Source organism: Rhea americana, unplaced genomic scaffold, assembly GCF_003343005.1.
Source record: "Rhea americana isolate MKP2758 unplaced genomic scaffold, rheAme1 scaffold_231, whole genome shotgun sequence".
In the NCBI taxonomy this organism is placed as follows: Eukaryota; Metazoa; Chordata; class Aves; order Rheiformes; family Rheidae; genus Rhea; species Rhea americana.
This window is the reverse complement of record NW_028186348.1, coordinates 1,231,810-1,244,207: the sequence shown is the minus strand read 5'-3', so window position 1 is coordinate 1,244,207 and position 12,398 is coordinate 1,231,810. Positions and strand designations below refer to the sequence as shown.

Genomic DNA, 12,398 nt, shown 5'->3' with positions numbered 1-12,398 from the left:
TTTTTTTTTTTTTTTTTTTTTTTTTAACAAATCTCTTCGTAAATTTTACGTAAGCAAGAAAGGTAGAGGACTTTCAAGGTATTTAAAACAGAACTTGGAAATTATAAGCAGTTCTTTTACTGAATGAATTTGAGTTACGCAACAGATTCTGTGACCGAGGGAAGTCACTGCCCTTGCACAAAAGAAGGTAGCTGCAGTTCGCCTTGCACTCAGCTACCGCCCAAAACCCTACCTCATTCAGAACTGCTGGTCACCATAATGGTCAAAGGGTCAGATGTTCAGAGATTCAACAGACACACAATGTTTTTACAAAGATAATTAATGAAGAGATAGCAGCAAAGGAGATCAGTTCTGTGTGTATGGTGTGTCTCTGCTAGGGTACTTCACACTGGAAGGGAAAAGAGGGCTGACCTTCAGAGCAGAACAACTAGACATTGTTTTAGGGTCAATTTTACAGGTATCTTACAAGTGCCAAGCCAGATGCTAACAAAGATTAGCCAGCTAAGGGACTGACAATGCTCTGACAGCTTCTATGACAGCAGCAGCAGGGTTCCCCAAAACCCTGTCTGCACCTAGTGACAGCAACAACCACTGCCCAGGCACACAGTGGCCTTTTAAAGCGGCCAGGAATTGTTTAGCTGGTATTAGTGGTCTGGAGCTTTGGTTCAGAGAGAACAATAGATGTACTATTTTAGAGGCATTAATGGTATTAGTGGCAAATCTGCATCGGTGCCTTGCTTACAGCTGTACCAGTGGTATTAGACAGGAATTGAAAATGACTGCAACAGGCTGTTTGTTTTGAAATGCTCCATGCCATAAGTGAAAGCACAATTCTTGTTAAGGTCATCATTTTAAAAGACAGCCGCATCGATCAGTATTTTCTCATTTTGAAGTTAAAAGAACACAGTAAAATATATCTGTAAACTTAAGTATTGCAGTTCTCAAAAACTTACCAATCATGGATTATCTCAGCCATTTATATAATTTGGTTCATGTCATAAAAGTTCTACTTTGATTTCTGTACTTTTCCTATGAAAACTAAGTATTTTCATACCAAGTACTGTAAACAGACATGTAGAATATTTTAAGTAGAGAGTTATTCAAATTAGTGAGAAAAACCTGCAGTTAAAACCAATGCAGTTATGCATCTGTAATAACCTCAACATAACTTTGCATTACTCTCAGCAGAAACAAAGATAAACATATTAAGAACCCATATTAGCATATGGATTCTTATGGGAGACAAAAATCTTGATCGGCCAAGTCAGAACAGACTGTCTGTGCCGACCGAGCTTTACAAGATCAGATGCGCATTCAATGTTGTGTCTACTTTCAGCAGGCAGTGAAAGCAGCTGTGATACCAGTCATATGGTTTTGCATGGCAAACTCCCACCTGCATTTACCTGTTGTGAGTCTAAGGCAAACACAAGCTCTGCGTGCTGCTTTAACAATGTGTGGGTGCCTCATCTGTTGGAAAACAAGGCTGCAACGATTTAAGCATTCTGGGACAGTGAAATTACAGTAGAATGGGACTGGTCACTAATTCTGTTGTGTCCTCTGCCTTTGAGATGCAGTTTGTAATTATTTCACATACAGAAAGGGCAAGAGTGAAAAATTAATATGAGGGTTTGGGCTAATAGGCAATGATGGTGCCGCATCAATATTCTACCTTATCCCAAATCTCCAGCTCTCCTGAAGTATCACCATGCTGGAAAGCTGCACAAACAGGCCAGCTGAGGAGTGCTTCCACTGCCTTAGAGCCAAAATAGCTAGCTCTGTGCTCCAAAACTCTTCCAGCTAAAAACAGATGAGGACAATATGGGGTCCAAAGCTTCCAGCCCCGGATGTGGGGATCTTTGGAACTATAATCCTGTCAAGAAACATAGCTAAGACCTCAAAGTTACATTTCAAGTTATTTGGGTCATTTTCTGCAAGAACACCAGAATGCAGTGTGGTGCATGGCTGTTGTAAAATACAGCTCTACACATACTGTGTTTTGGCCAGCTTTCAATTAAGAGCTTTATAGTCTGAAAAAATTTTGTAGAAAATATGAAGGAACTGTAAGTAAAATAGCCTTAATTTTACCTCCATTTCAGACAAAGCCTGAGAGACATAGGTGACTCTTAGAGCTGGAAACAAAATTTGTAGATATAAACTGACCTTTGCAAATCACTCAAACTGAACAAACAGGGATGGCTCAAAACTAAAATGATCATCTTCAAAGTGGGTCTTGAGATCAGCATAATACAGATGACAGCTACTAGTTTTACTCAGACTCATTTTTTCAAGTATGAGTGCCTGAAAACTAAAGAAGATGACTGATTCTTATTTAAAAAAAACACTCGTAATTATTGAGAAGTATGGTCTCCCCATCTTACACTTTAGCACCATGTTTTATACTAAAATTTTTCAAAGCCAAGGTTTGTCATGTGACAAAACAGCAACACAAGTATGATGAGTCAACAGCCATACCCCGGTAAGGGAGGAAAGCCCTCCTGTCATTTCATCCTGACGGGAGTTATTTTTCCTGTCCCTGACTTTTACCTCCATAAGAATGCAGTGCTTAGAGTAGTAAAATAATTTAGAAGAAGCTAGGCAGACATTTTCAACCCAAATGTTGGCACACGACCACCTGAAGGAAGATTGTCAAGGCCTACCTTCCACTTAAAACTGTTACTGGTTTTCTACGAACCATCACGAGGCTGCAGGTGCTTATTGTAGCTTCATGCTTTAGATCAAAATTAAACCTTTCCTCATTTTTGTTTCAAACAGCAATTGGTTTCCACACTGCCACTCTGTGTTGTGATTCACTGCTGACTTTGCACTATTGCTGCAATTCTGCAGCATACTTTGCCTCATAGTAGTTTGACAGGAAAATGTGTCAAAGTATAATGGAAAGCTGGACTTCAGCTGACTCCAATTATTCTATTCCTTAAGTGTTTTCCCTTTAAGCAAGCATAATTCCGTATTGCACTTTAAATTCTAACATTTTAGATGACAGAATAATCAACTATTTGCTAACCCAATTAAACTTTCGTTTCCTTTGACCCACACTTCTCCAAATCAACTACACATTTCAGAGAGCACATTTCTGTTGAAACCTGCAACACATGCTCCAGCTGCAACGCTGAGCTGCTATCATTTGGATCAGGGTGAAAGCCACAGCTAGTACTCAAATCTTGGAAAAAAGTAACCAAATGTAGCAGAAGACAGTAGCAGTACTTCACTCAAAACTATAGCACTTACTAGATTCACAAAAAATGGAAATCTCCCCATAGAATTACATACCCATCACTGAAGCTTAGTTTTTTGGTCTGGTAATTTTAATAATATGAAATCTAAAGTTATACTTATTTGCAAAATTTTATAATTTATTTTGCATCTAAAATATTTTCAGTGATGTTTGTGTTCAATTGCTCAACTTGGCATTGTTAAAATGCAACAAACACTTCAGGAAAACATAATAAAAAAGAATTATAATTTATTATTGCCTCAAAAAAATGCATCTGCATTGCCAGCAACTCCCCATTTATGGATGTGACTTACAACATAAATTTTAAGGTTTTCATTACATAAGAATTCTCAACTTAAAGCCACAAAAAGTGTTTCTCATTTTATTGTAGCAGGAAATAACACCTTCTACAAATCAAATGTTAACACAGCAAAGCAAATTGCAAACCTGCTGAGTGTACTTACTTAGCATCAGTTCTCGAGAAAACTACTTTCTACACTGTAGTACAAAGACTTCAAATCTAACTTTCTTTCTTGTCAAAAATGCCCCAAACAACCCCCCTCACTTAGAAAAAGTTTGAAATTGCTTACCTTGAAGAAGCTCCGAAGAAAATACATTATGCTTAGCATTTTGGAAGGTTTAAAATGAGGAATAGTTCGATCTTTAGAACATCCAAGGCCTGGGTGAATTCCTACACTCCTGCTGTGTCTTTAGTTACATGCTTTCTTGTTGCTATTTTGGACAGTCTTAGTACAAGAGAAGCATATGAGCCATGCCAGGAGCTTATGCTAAGGAGTTGCATAACAATTAGGGCTTATCTGTGCTGTGCTGTACAGTACAGCAATGCAAACAGGTTTGTTCACAGTTTACTAGCCCCAGAACGCTCCTACTAGGCATGCCCAGAACGATGCCATTGTATTTGCTAAAGAAACTAAAGCTATTTGTGAGTGCTTCTAAAAGAACTGGAACTACAAAGCACAGCACATGTTCCCTTACATCCCCCCCAGCTTTTGCCAACTGCAAGATCAACCAGTGAGTATTAAGCTTGCTAGAGCATTTAAAAGGGAAGGCTCCCACAGCAGAGCTTTCTAGTTAGGAGCTTTAAAGGTGAGGACAAATCGCAGAACAAGTCTTTTGAAATGGAGAAGAGTAAAGGTAATTTCCCTGTCTTCTTTCTCACCTAACATGCAGCTTCCTTAAAGATTATCTGTGCTTCAGTAACATTCAGCAATATAGTGATGCAATTTATGTCATGTGGTAAAGAATCTATCAAAATTTTATAGCTAAAACAGAATTACAGGTAGTCCGTTCACAGTGGATTTAGGATTGAAGACAGCAACAACAGAGTGTAAACAAGGTCTCCGAGAGAGGGAACTCTGCCTAACAGCAACCGTCAGGCACAGACGAACACTGGATGCTTACATTTATTTTTTAGTCAGCTGTAGCAGATATTTGATAACTGTACCATTCAAGACACCCGCCACAAAAATTTTTACACCAGGAAGAGGTGTTTTACAGATCAGCTTCAGAGTAGCTTCTGATGCTCCATGCTGCTGGCCATAGGGGCAAGAATTAGGCTGAACAGACAGATGAGCAGCGCATGCAACACAAGGTGGGAGAAGGTAGGCAACCTCGCACTGTTTCAAGATCCCCCAGCACTAACACCAGCTCTAACATGAAACATATCCTTTGTCCCACTCTGTGCAACAGGGGATCCCCATGACATCACTCACCATTAAGTTCCTCTACTGTTTTCCTAGGATTTGCAATACTACAAACTCCTCTACAGTTTCAAGCAGCCATTATTTTTACTGGTTTATCTTAAGGAGAAATATTATTTTGGCAGCACATGCAAATAAGACATTTACATACAAATCAAACACTTTAGAATAGTAAGCTGTATTTTACTACTTACACAATATTTTGCCATTGTGGGAACAGAAAGGCACATCTAACTCGTTAGAAACCAGGCCAATAATTTCCAAGTTGTAACAGAAGGCTGCAAATGCAATAAAATCTGTGGTTTGATTTGCACCTATTGCCAAATGACAGCATGGCTTTAAAGAACTTTTGTCCTGTGAGATCTTATGATTTCACAGCTAAAATGAGTGTTTTCCCTTAAATCTTAGTTCTGAAAGACATACATATGTCAGATAGATAGATAAATAGATATATACAGCAATCAGTTTAGATCTTAGAATCATAGAATCAGGAAGGTTGGAAGGGACCTCTGGAGATCATCTAGCCCAACTTCCCTGCTCAAGCAGGGTCACCTGGAGCATGTTAGATAGGGTTGCAGCAACAAGGACCCCCCTTGCTGAAGCCCAGGCTTGAACCAGGGACCTTTAGATTTTTAGTCTAACACTCTTCTAGCTGAGCTACATAAACATTTAACCCACAGACTTGGAGGAAAATTACAGATACAAATTCTAAAAAGTCTGAAAACCACAAATTCTAAAAAGTTTCAAAATCTAACAACAATTAAAAAGCCACTATTACTAAAAAAAAAAAAAAAAAAAGAAAAAAGAAAAAAGAAAGGAAACAGGTCTGGCTCACAGGTTTCAATGATTTGATTTGGTAACTTCTGAAGTTACTGTGCTTTTTTAATATACTATTGATTAAAGAAATTGCAAGCAGACTTATCTTTCCTGCATGCCATTCATGTTTATTGATTCAATCGGCTCTGTGTTTACAAGGTTCAGGCTGAAGCATTCTTTGGCAGTCCTGACGTCAGACTGTCTGTGTTGAAGAAGGAAATGCCTGCAAAACTAATTCAAATATGTGATGCCTTTTTTTTTTTTTTTACACACACACAAAGGAAAATAAGATCATAGTCACATATGAAGAATTAAAGATTTTAAACAAGAATCAACTCCAGGCTGTGAAGATCCAGTTTTTTGTGCCACGATTTTTATCTCCAAGTGTCTCTACTATATACAGAATTGCCTGTATTGCAAACAATATACTAGAAACATGTCAGTGCCCCAAGAGGTTGCCCAAGAACTTGGCTCCCTTTTCAGTTCCTTATCTTTTTAAAATTAACATTAAAACTCAAGACAAACACTGCTCACAACTCACCCTATTCTTCCATGCTTTACTTGTCCACAGGTAGAAAATAAGGACTTAGGACAGATTCAGTTTTAACCTTCACACCAAGTTCCTTTTTCGGATATCAGCCAAGTCCTAATCCTCAGAGCCTGTGACATTTCTTGGACTGGTGTGCTTCATTCTGCTCCACTAAATAGGATGTTCAGATTGCACAGTATTCCATTAATCCTGTCATTCTTTAAAGACAACTACTATCTTAAGAAGTATGCTGTCCTTGAGAGAAATTGCAAGGAACTTTCTAACAAATCAAGCCTTTGTGATTCTGCATTGCAACATATCACTATAGAGCTTCATTAATCTCTTTACCTTCCTGAGAAACACAGGTACACTAAGTCTACAAATAGACATAACAGCATTACAGAAAATCTCCTATCAGGGCCCTGAGGGCACGTAGGCCGTAATGGCCTCACCTGAGGACCTCTACCCACACTTGCCTGCCCATGGGCCAGGAGCTACATTTAAGCTCAGCCCTGAGCCTTCAGCACAGCCTGAGCCATGTTACAGGAGTCCTCGTCTTCAGTTCAGCCCCAGTCCTGGCCACACCTGGCTATAGACCCTGTTGATCCAGACCCAGGCTTGAACCTGGGTTCAAACAAAACAGAAGTCAGAAAAATCTGAAATTTGATCCTGACTCTAACCTGTGGATGGACTTCCTGGTTTGACCTCAGATGTGCTGTGTTACTGTGAGCTTGCCTGGTGATCTCAACTCTTGGTTGAGCCTGGCCATGATCTCTGGGTCTGCCCTGCTTGCCTAGCCCAGGTACTGTGGGATTGGGCCCTGGCTGATGAGGCCCTGGTCCTGCCAGCTGTTACCCCTCCTGGTTCACCATCCCTTAGGGAACAGCCAGCCCTTGCTGTTCCCTGACATCGCAACATGAAATAGATTGTGTTATGATATGTGCAAAAGGCTAAGTGATCTCCCTTCTCCCTTTATTCTACATCTATTGAATAAGTCACTGACAGTAACTCTGATTTGTAAACTTATAAAAAAAGTCTAATGTCTAAAATTTTCCATTTTCTAGAACATCGGCCTGCTGCCAATAGATTATTTTTTCTCAGTTACCTTTCACAGTTCTTCACCTTTCTATTAGAAGCAAATTATGAGCTTTCAGGAGTTCATTACTAAGAGTTTAGGTTCTCCTTTTCTCTATCGCTTCCTGAGTGAGGAGATTATCTCTTAACATACACAGTAATTTTGCTTGTAAAATTGTAATCATCATTTTTTATATTATATGTTTCTGAGGTTTCATTTGATCTATGGAGATTTATTCTCTGGGGTACCTGCATGCCGCACTTAATCCCCAAGTGCCCATGGCCAGCCACTGCTCATACTTTTCCTACTGATACACTTAATGTATAAATCTGCATGCCTCTTCTGCTTTTTAAAGAACAGCAGCTGAAAATTGTTAGTGAAACACAAAACAAAATCTGTTTTGCCATTTGCCCCATCAGTCAGAAATTACTGCTTAAACTGACACTGAACAAAACCTGAGGAAGATGTAGACACAAACTTAGTGCTGCCTTTAGCACATCACGCAATATGGGATACCTGAACCAAACACATCTCTCTAACTTTAGGCACCAAAATCCTGCAGGGCATTGAGGCTGGGATCTTCCAAAGGCAGGCAAATGGCACAGAAACATCAGCACTGTATCCACAGAAATCACTTCTTATTATCATTTTGATTATTGGACTTCATGTAACATTCACTAGGGTTAGCGCAACATAACTGGGTATTAAGTAGATTCTATCATGATGGTTTCCAGACCAACTAAATGGTAGAAAATATACAGACATCATTCCAGCTTTATGTCTGCAAAGTTTAAAAATGAGAAGTCTTGTGTGCATATAGCATAGCACAAAAGTGAGGATGGAGACAACAGCCTTCTTGCCTTTTCTGAGAGCATCCTGTACCTTCATGAGATTCCTCCAAGAAGCAGCTCTTGTGCTTCCAGGAAGGGGACAGTAGTTCAGGATGGTGATTGGCTAAGTAGTAACAATTTGTGCCCCTCCTTGTCTTCCCCTCAGAGTAAAAAAAAGCCTAGAGATTTCACTGTTTTCAGGCCAGTAAAGGCATAAATGACTCCTTATTTTTTTTAAAAAAAGCACTTAACATTGCTTGATGAAACCATACTTTATATTCTCAGACTCTCATATTTTGAAATGCTGCAGCTGGAAACAAGAAGCTCCAGCAATGGAGACTTTCAGTATGTCAAAGGACATGCTGCAGGCAGCCCTAACTAATTGCCTGGGCAAGTTGACTTAAGTGACCAAACAGGTCTTCTCATCTAATTTCTGAATGATCAAGTCAGACACTTTCATCTCCTGTGTAATTGCTTATTTGCCCTTAGGCAGTTCATTTGATTCCAATTATCATAAAAACATACCTCTTGCTGCAGCCTTAACGTGTTGGTTCAAGTATTCTTCAAATCATTCTGAATTTCTCTCCTCTAATCAAAGCACCTAAGTTTACCATCTTTATGGAGGGTCAGAGATTCTGGGCTTCCAATGGGAAACAGAAATTTGGGGGGATGAGACTGTTATTTTTGTGCTTTGCCACAGCCTCAGCTCTCAGCAGGGTAAACATTTGTGCAACTAAGCCAGAAATCTCCAACACTGGCCACCACTGCCCAACTAAATCCCATTACTTCGACACATCTGCAAACAGCAAGTAAGTTAGCACTTCTTAGGCTATGTTTAAAGGACAGTGTAAGAGCTCATTACAATTATGAGCCTCTAAAGAAAAAGAATAAAGAAAATACAAGCAGCAAAAGCCATAGGTCTAACCCCGAGATGAAGCTACAAATTTGGTCAGTATTGGTACCAGCATTGATTTCTGTCACCGCATGCACAGGAAGGTGCTAGCACTGCCACAGGGAGAAGGAATGTCACTGCTGTCCCCAGAGGCTCAGTCCCATACCTACAGGCAGAGGAAGGTATTTTTGACTCAGTCTGACACCTCTATTCAATGTGGTGCCAATTTTGTGACACACTCAGCAGCCTGTGACAGCAGCCTCACCATCAATCTGAACATAGCATTATAGGGTGAATTCAGAACTGGTTAGATCTTCAAAATACTCCTCTAAACTAGAAGCATAGGCAATGTGGAACCAAATGCCCAGTAACCCAATCCAATAGGGAGGTATTACTATAGTTTTAGAAAATCTCATTCATGTTTGTTTAAAATATCCCCTGCTGTAAAGAGCTACGAAACGACTGGGTAATAATTGCCTTTGACCGTAATAAAGCCAGTGAAACAAATATCAAACAACACCTAGAAAGCATTTTCTAGGTGTTTCAGTAATACTAAAATCCCAAAATACAGCTTTGCCCTTAAAGATGTACAATCAACAAACAAACAAGATCTTGAATGCAGTGCAAGAATAGGCTGCTGCAAATTTTTCCTTTGCCTGGAGGGAAATCCTGCTGGAATTAAATAGTAAGAAGCAGCATGACTGGCCTCTCCACCTAGCATTCCCCACAACCTCTAGAGCAGATAGAAGGCAGTGGGGTGGTATCACAAGCAAACCAGGGGAAGATGAGGAAAATGACAAGATGAAACAAAGTAGATTTCTGCTTTTTTATGTTAGAAGTTATTCATTAATGCATGACAATTGCCAAACAGTTATAGCCATTATTTCAGATTCAAGCCTGCCTTTAAAACCTTCTCTGCCTGGCCAGGAATTACTGGTGCAAATGAGAATCCAACTCATCACTCTCAGTGTACCCTGGGCTAGGCACAAAATCCACTTAATTTTCTTGGCATCAGCCCCAGATGCACAGAAAGTGCTGGTACCTGCAGTAAGGACAGACATACAGATAACAGAAGAAGGACTAAAGCTATAGTGTCAAACGATCATGTACATGGATAGAAAGACATAAATTCACAATAGCTATCATCAATCTGATGGGAAACAAAAAATTAAAAGAGCTAATATTAACGTCATTAGAAGACCATTTTCTGATCAGAATCCTTGTCTTGTGTGACACCACTTTGAAGGTCAAACTCTCTTGGAATCACCACCAACAAGCCTCTGGGGAGTTCTCATAAGAGAATACTCTTTAATTAGGTGATAGCTTCTGGTTAGGACAATGATGCTATTTCAGGGACCCATGACATTCACATTTCTAATATAGGAGGTTTAATATGTGCAACAGAAGCAGAGTACTTTATGGAGAACTTTATCTGGAGCAAAAGCTCCCTGGAAGCCATTCCAGGAATAGACAGTACACACACAACAGAAATTCCCACAAACTACTGACTCCTTCCATGATGAGATCCCACAGATGATCACTGAGGAGCAAGAAAGTCTAGAGCTTCCTTCCCAGAGCAGGTGACATTATGAGGTTAGTCATTCAAGATAGAGTTAGTTCTTCCATCAAGCACTACTTTGAAAACTGAAAAAACAAAAATAATAATCCAAGGTACTTGTACTCTTGGTATAACTATTCCTCTGATTAAGGTATAAATGCTGTTCTTGTCAACCAACATATTTTCAATCATGATATTTTTAGCAATAGAATCACAGAATCATAGAATCAGTAAGGTTGGAAGGGACCTCTGGAGATCATCTAGTCCAACCCCCCTGCTCAAGCAGGGTCACCTAGAGCATGTTAGACAGGGTTGCATCTGGGCGGGAATACTCCCACTAGTTGCAGGTTAGTATGCCCCAGACAAAGTATGCCAATGCTGTCCTATACTGGTATATTTTACAAAGGAAAATATTACATGCAGATCAAGCCTTCCAGCCTGTAAGCACAGAGACCAACACGATACACTATTGTGTGTACAGGAATAAGAAACACATTATTCTACATTTTTAATACAAAATTATGATTGCTTTCCTTTTTCCTGCCTACTTTGTCTGGTAGCACTTCTTCCAGAAAAGCATAGCATGCTTTTTCTGTACTATCTTCCACATCTGTTTACTGTGTCTGCCCTCTTCCATGTTTTTCCTGCAGTGCTGTATTGTCTACCTATTTCCTTGGTTTTCATTTTTCTCTTCTCTGTGTTAGATTTGGCTCTTTTGAGTAGGGCATTTTTTCACATCTATGAATTGAATGTGAGTTCTTGTCTTTCAATCAGCAGTTTGTCTTATGGGAGAGAACTCATCAGTTTGTTCTCTTGACAGAGAATACAAGTGGGAGATTTGCTCAAGGCTTGCACTTTCCACTTTTCTACAGAACTGACTTGAAATCTATACGGAGGCCAAGCACATCCTACTTGCCCACTACTGGAAACCCCAGGTGCTGTTCAATGACTACCAATAGCTCTTTTTCTGGAAAATTCCCAGATACAAACAGTCCAATAAACATGATAAAGTATCAGATTTGAAGAGTTAAAGCTATATATTACTAGTATTAATTCCTCTTGGCAACTTACTACCAGTTGTTATCCAGGCCATTACCTGGCAGTTGAGCCATTCTATAGATGACGAGTAGTAACACCTCCATGGGCAATTGTCTAAAGCCCTAAAGATCATATTAATTGGAGAGACTAACTTATTTTGGAATTAAGCAAGAGCAAAATCTCAAATAACCCTCACCAGTTCATGTGACAGGACTGCAATGTATCCTTTTCAGTGAAAATCGCTGATACAGTAGAAAGGAAGATTAAAACTGAAATGGCAGAAGCCACTACAGGCTTGAACAGCTGGGTATAGGAAGAGGGGAGTTTGAAGTTCAGCGTACCAGCCCAGCTTGCTGCTGTAGCCACCATTTCTTGAGTACTGCATTAAAGAACAAATTAACAGATTTATGAAACAAAAGCAAAGCTCTATTAGTGAAGGAATTAAGTTGAACAAATGCATTTACAGCTGAAGAACTGATACTCATTAGACCATCTGTAAGGATCTCTCTCGCTCAGGCACCAAGACCTCGTGCTATTTATCTTTGAGCTGTTCCAAGTCACTGTCACTATTTACGATGTGTTCCAAGCATTAACCATGGGAGTACTGACTCGGCAGCTGAAGTCTACTAAACTAACAGGTGAGAATTCAGCCTTAGCCACAGATAAGCAGCAGAAGACTTCAAACATCTTTCTTAATGGGGAATACA

General features: G+C 39.6%; 1 protein-coding gene across 1 annotated transcript in view; it reads right to left on the bottom strand.

Moving 5' to 3' along the window:
• LOC146595254 (uncharacterized) overlaps positions 1-12,398 on the bottom strand; it is a gene marked incomplete at its 3' end in the record, with an annotated part of 208,796 nt that overhangs the window by 155,286 nt on the left and 41,112 nt on the right. The gene's annotated exons all lie outside the window — the stretch shown is intronic.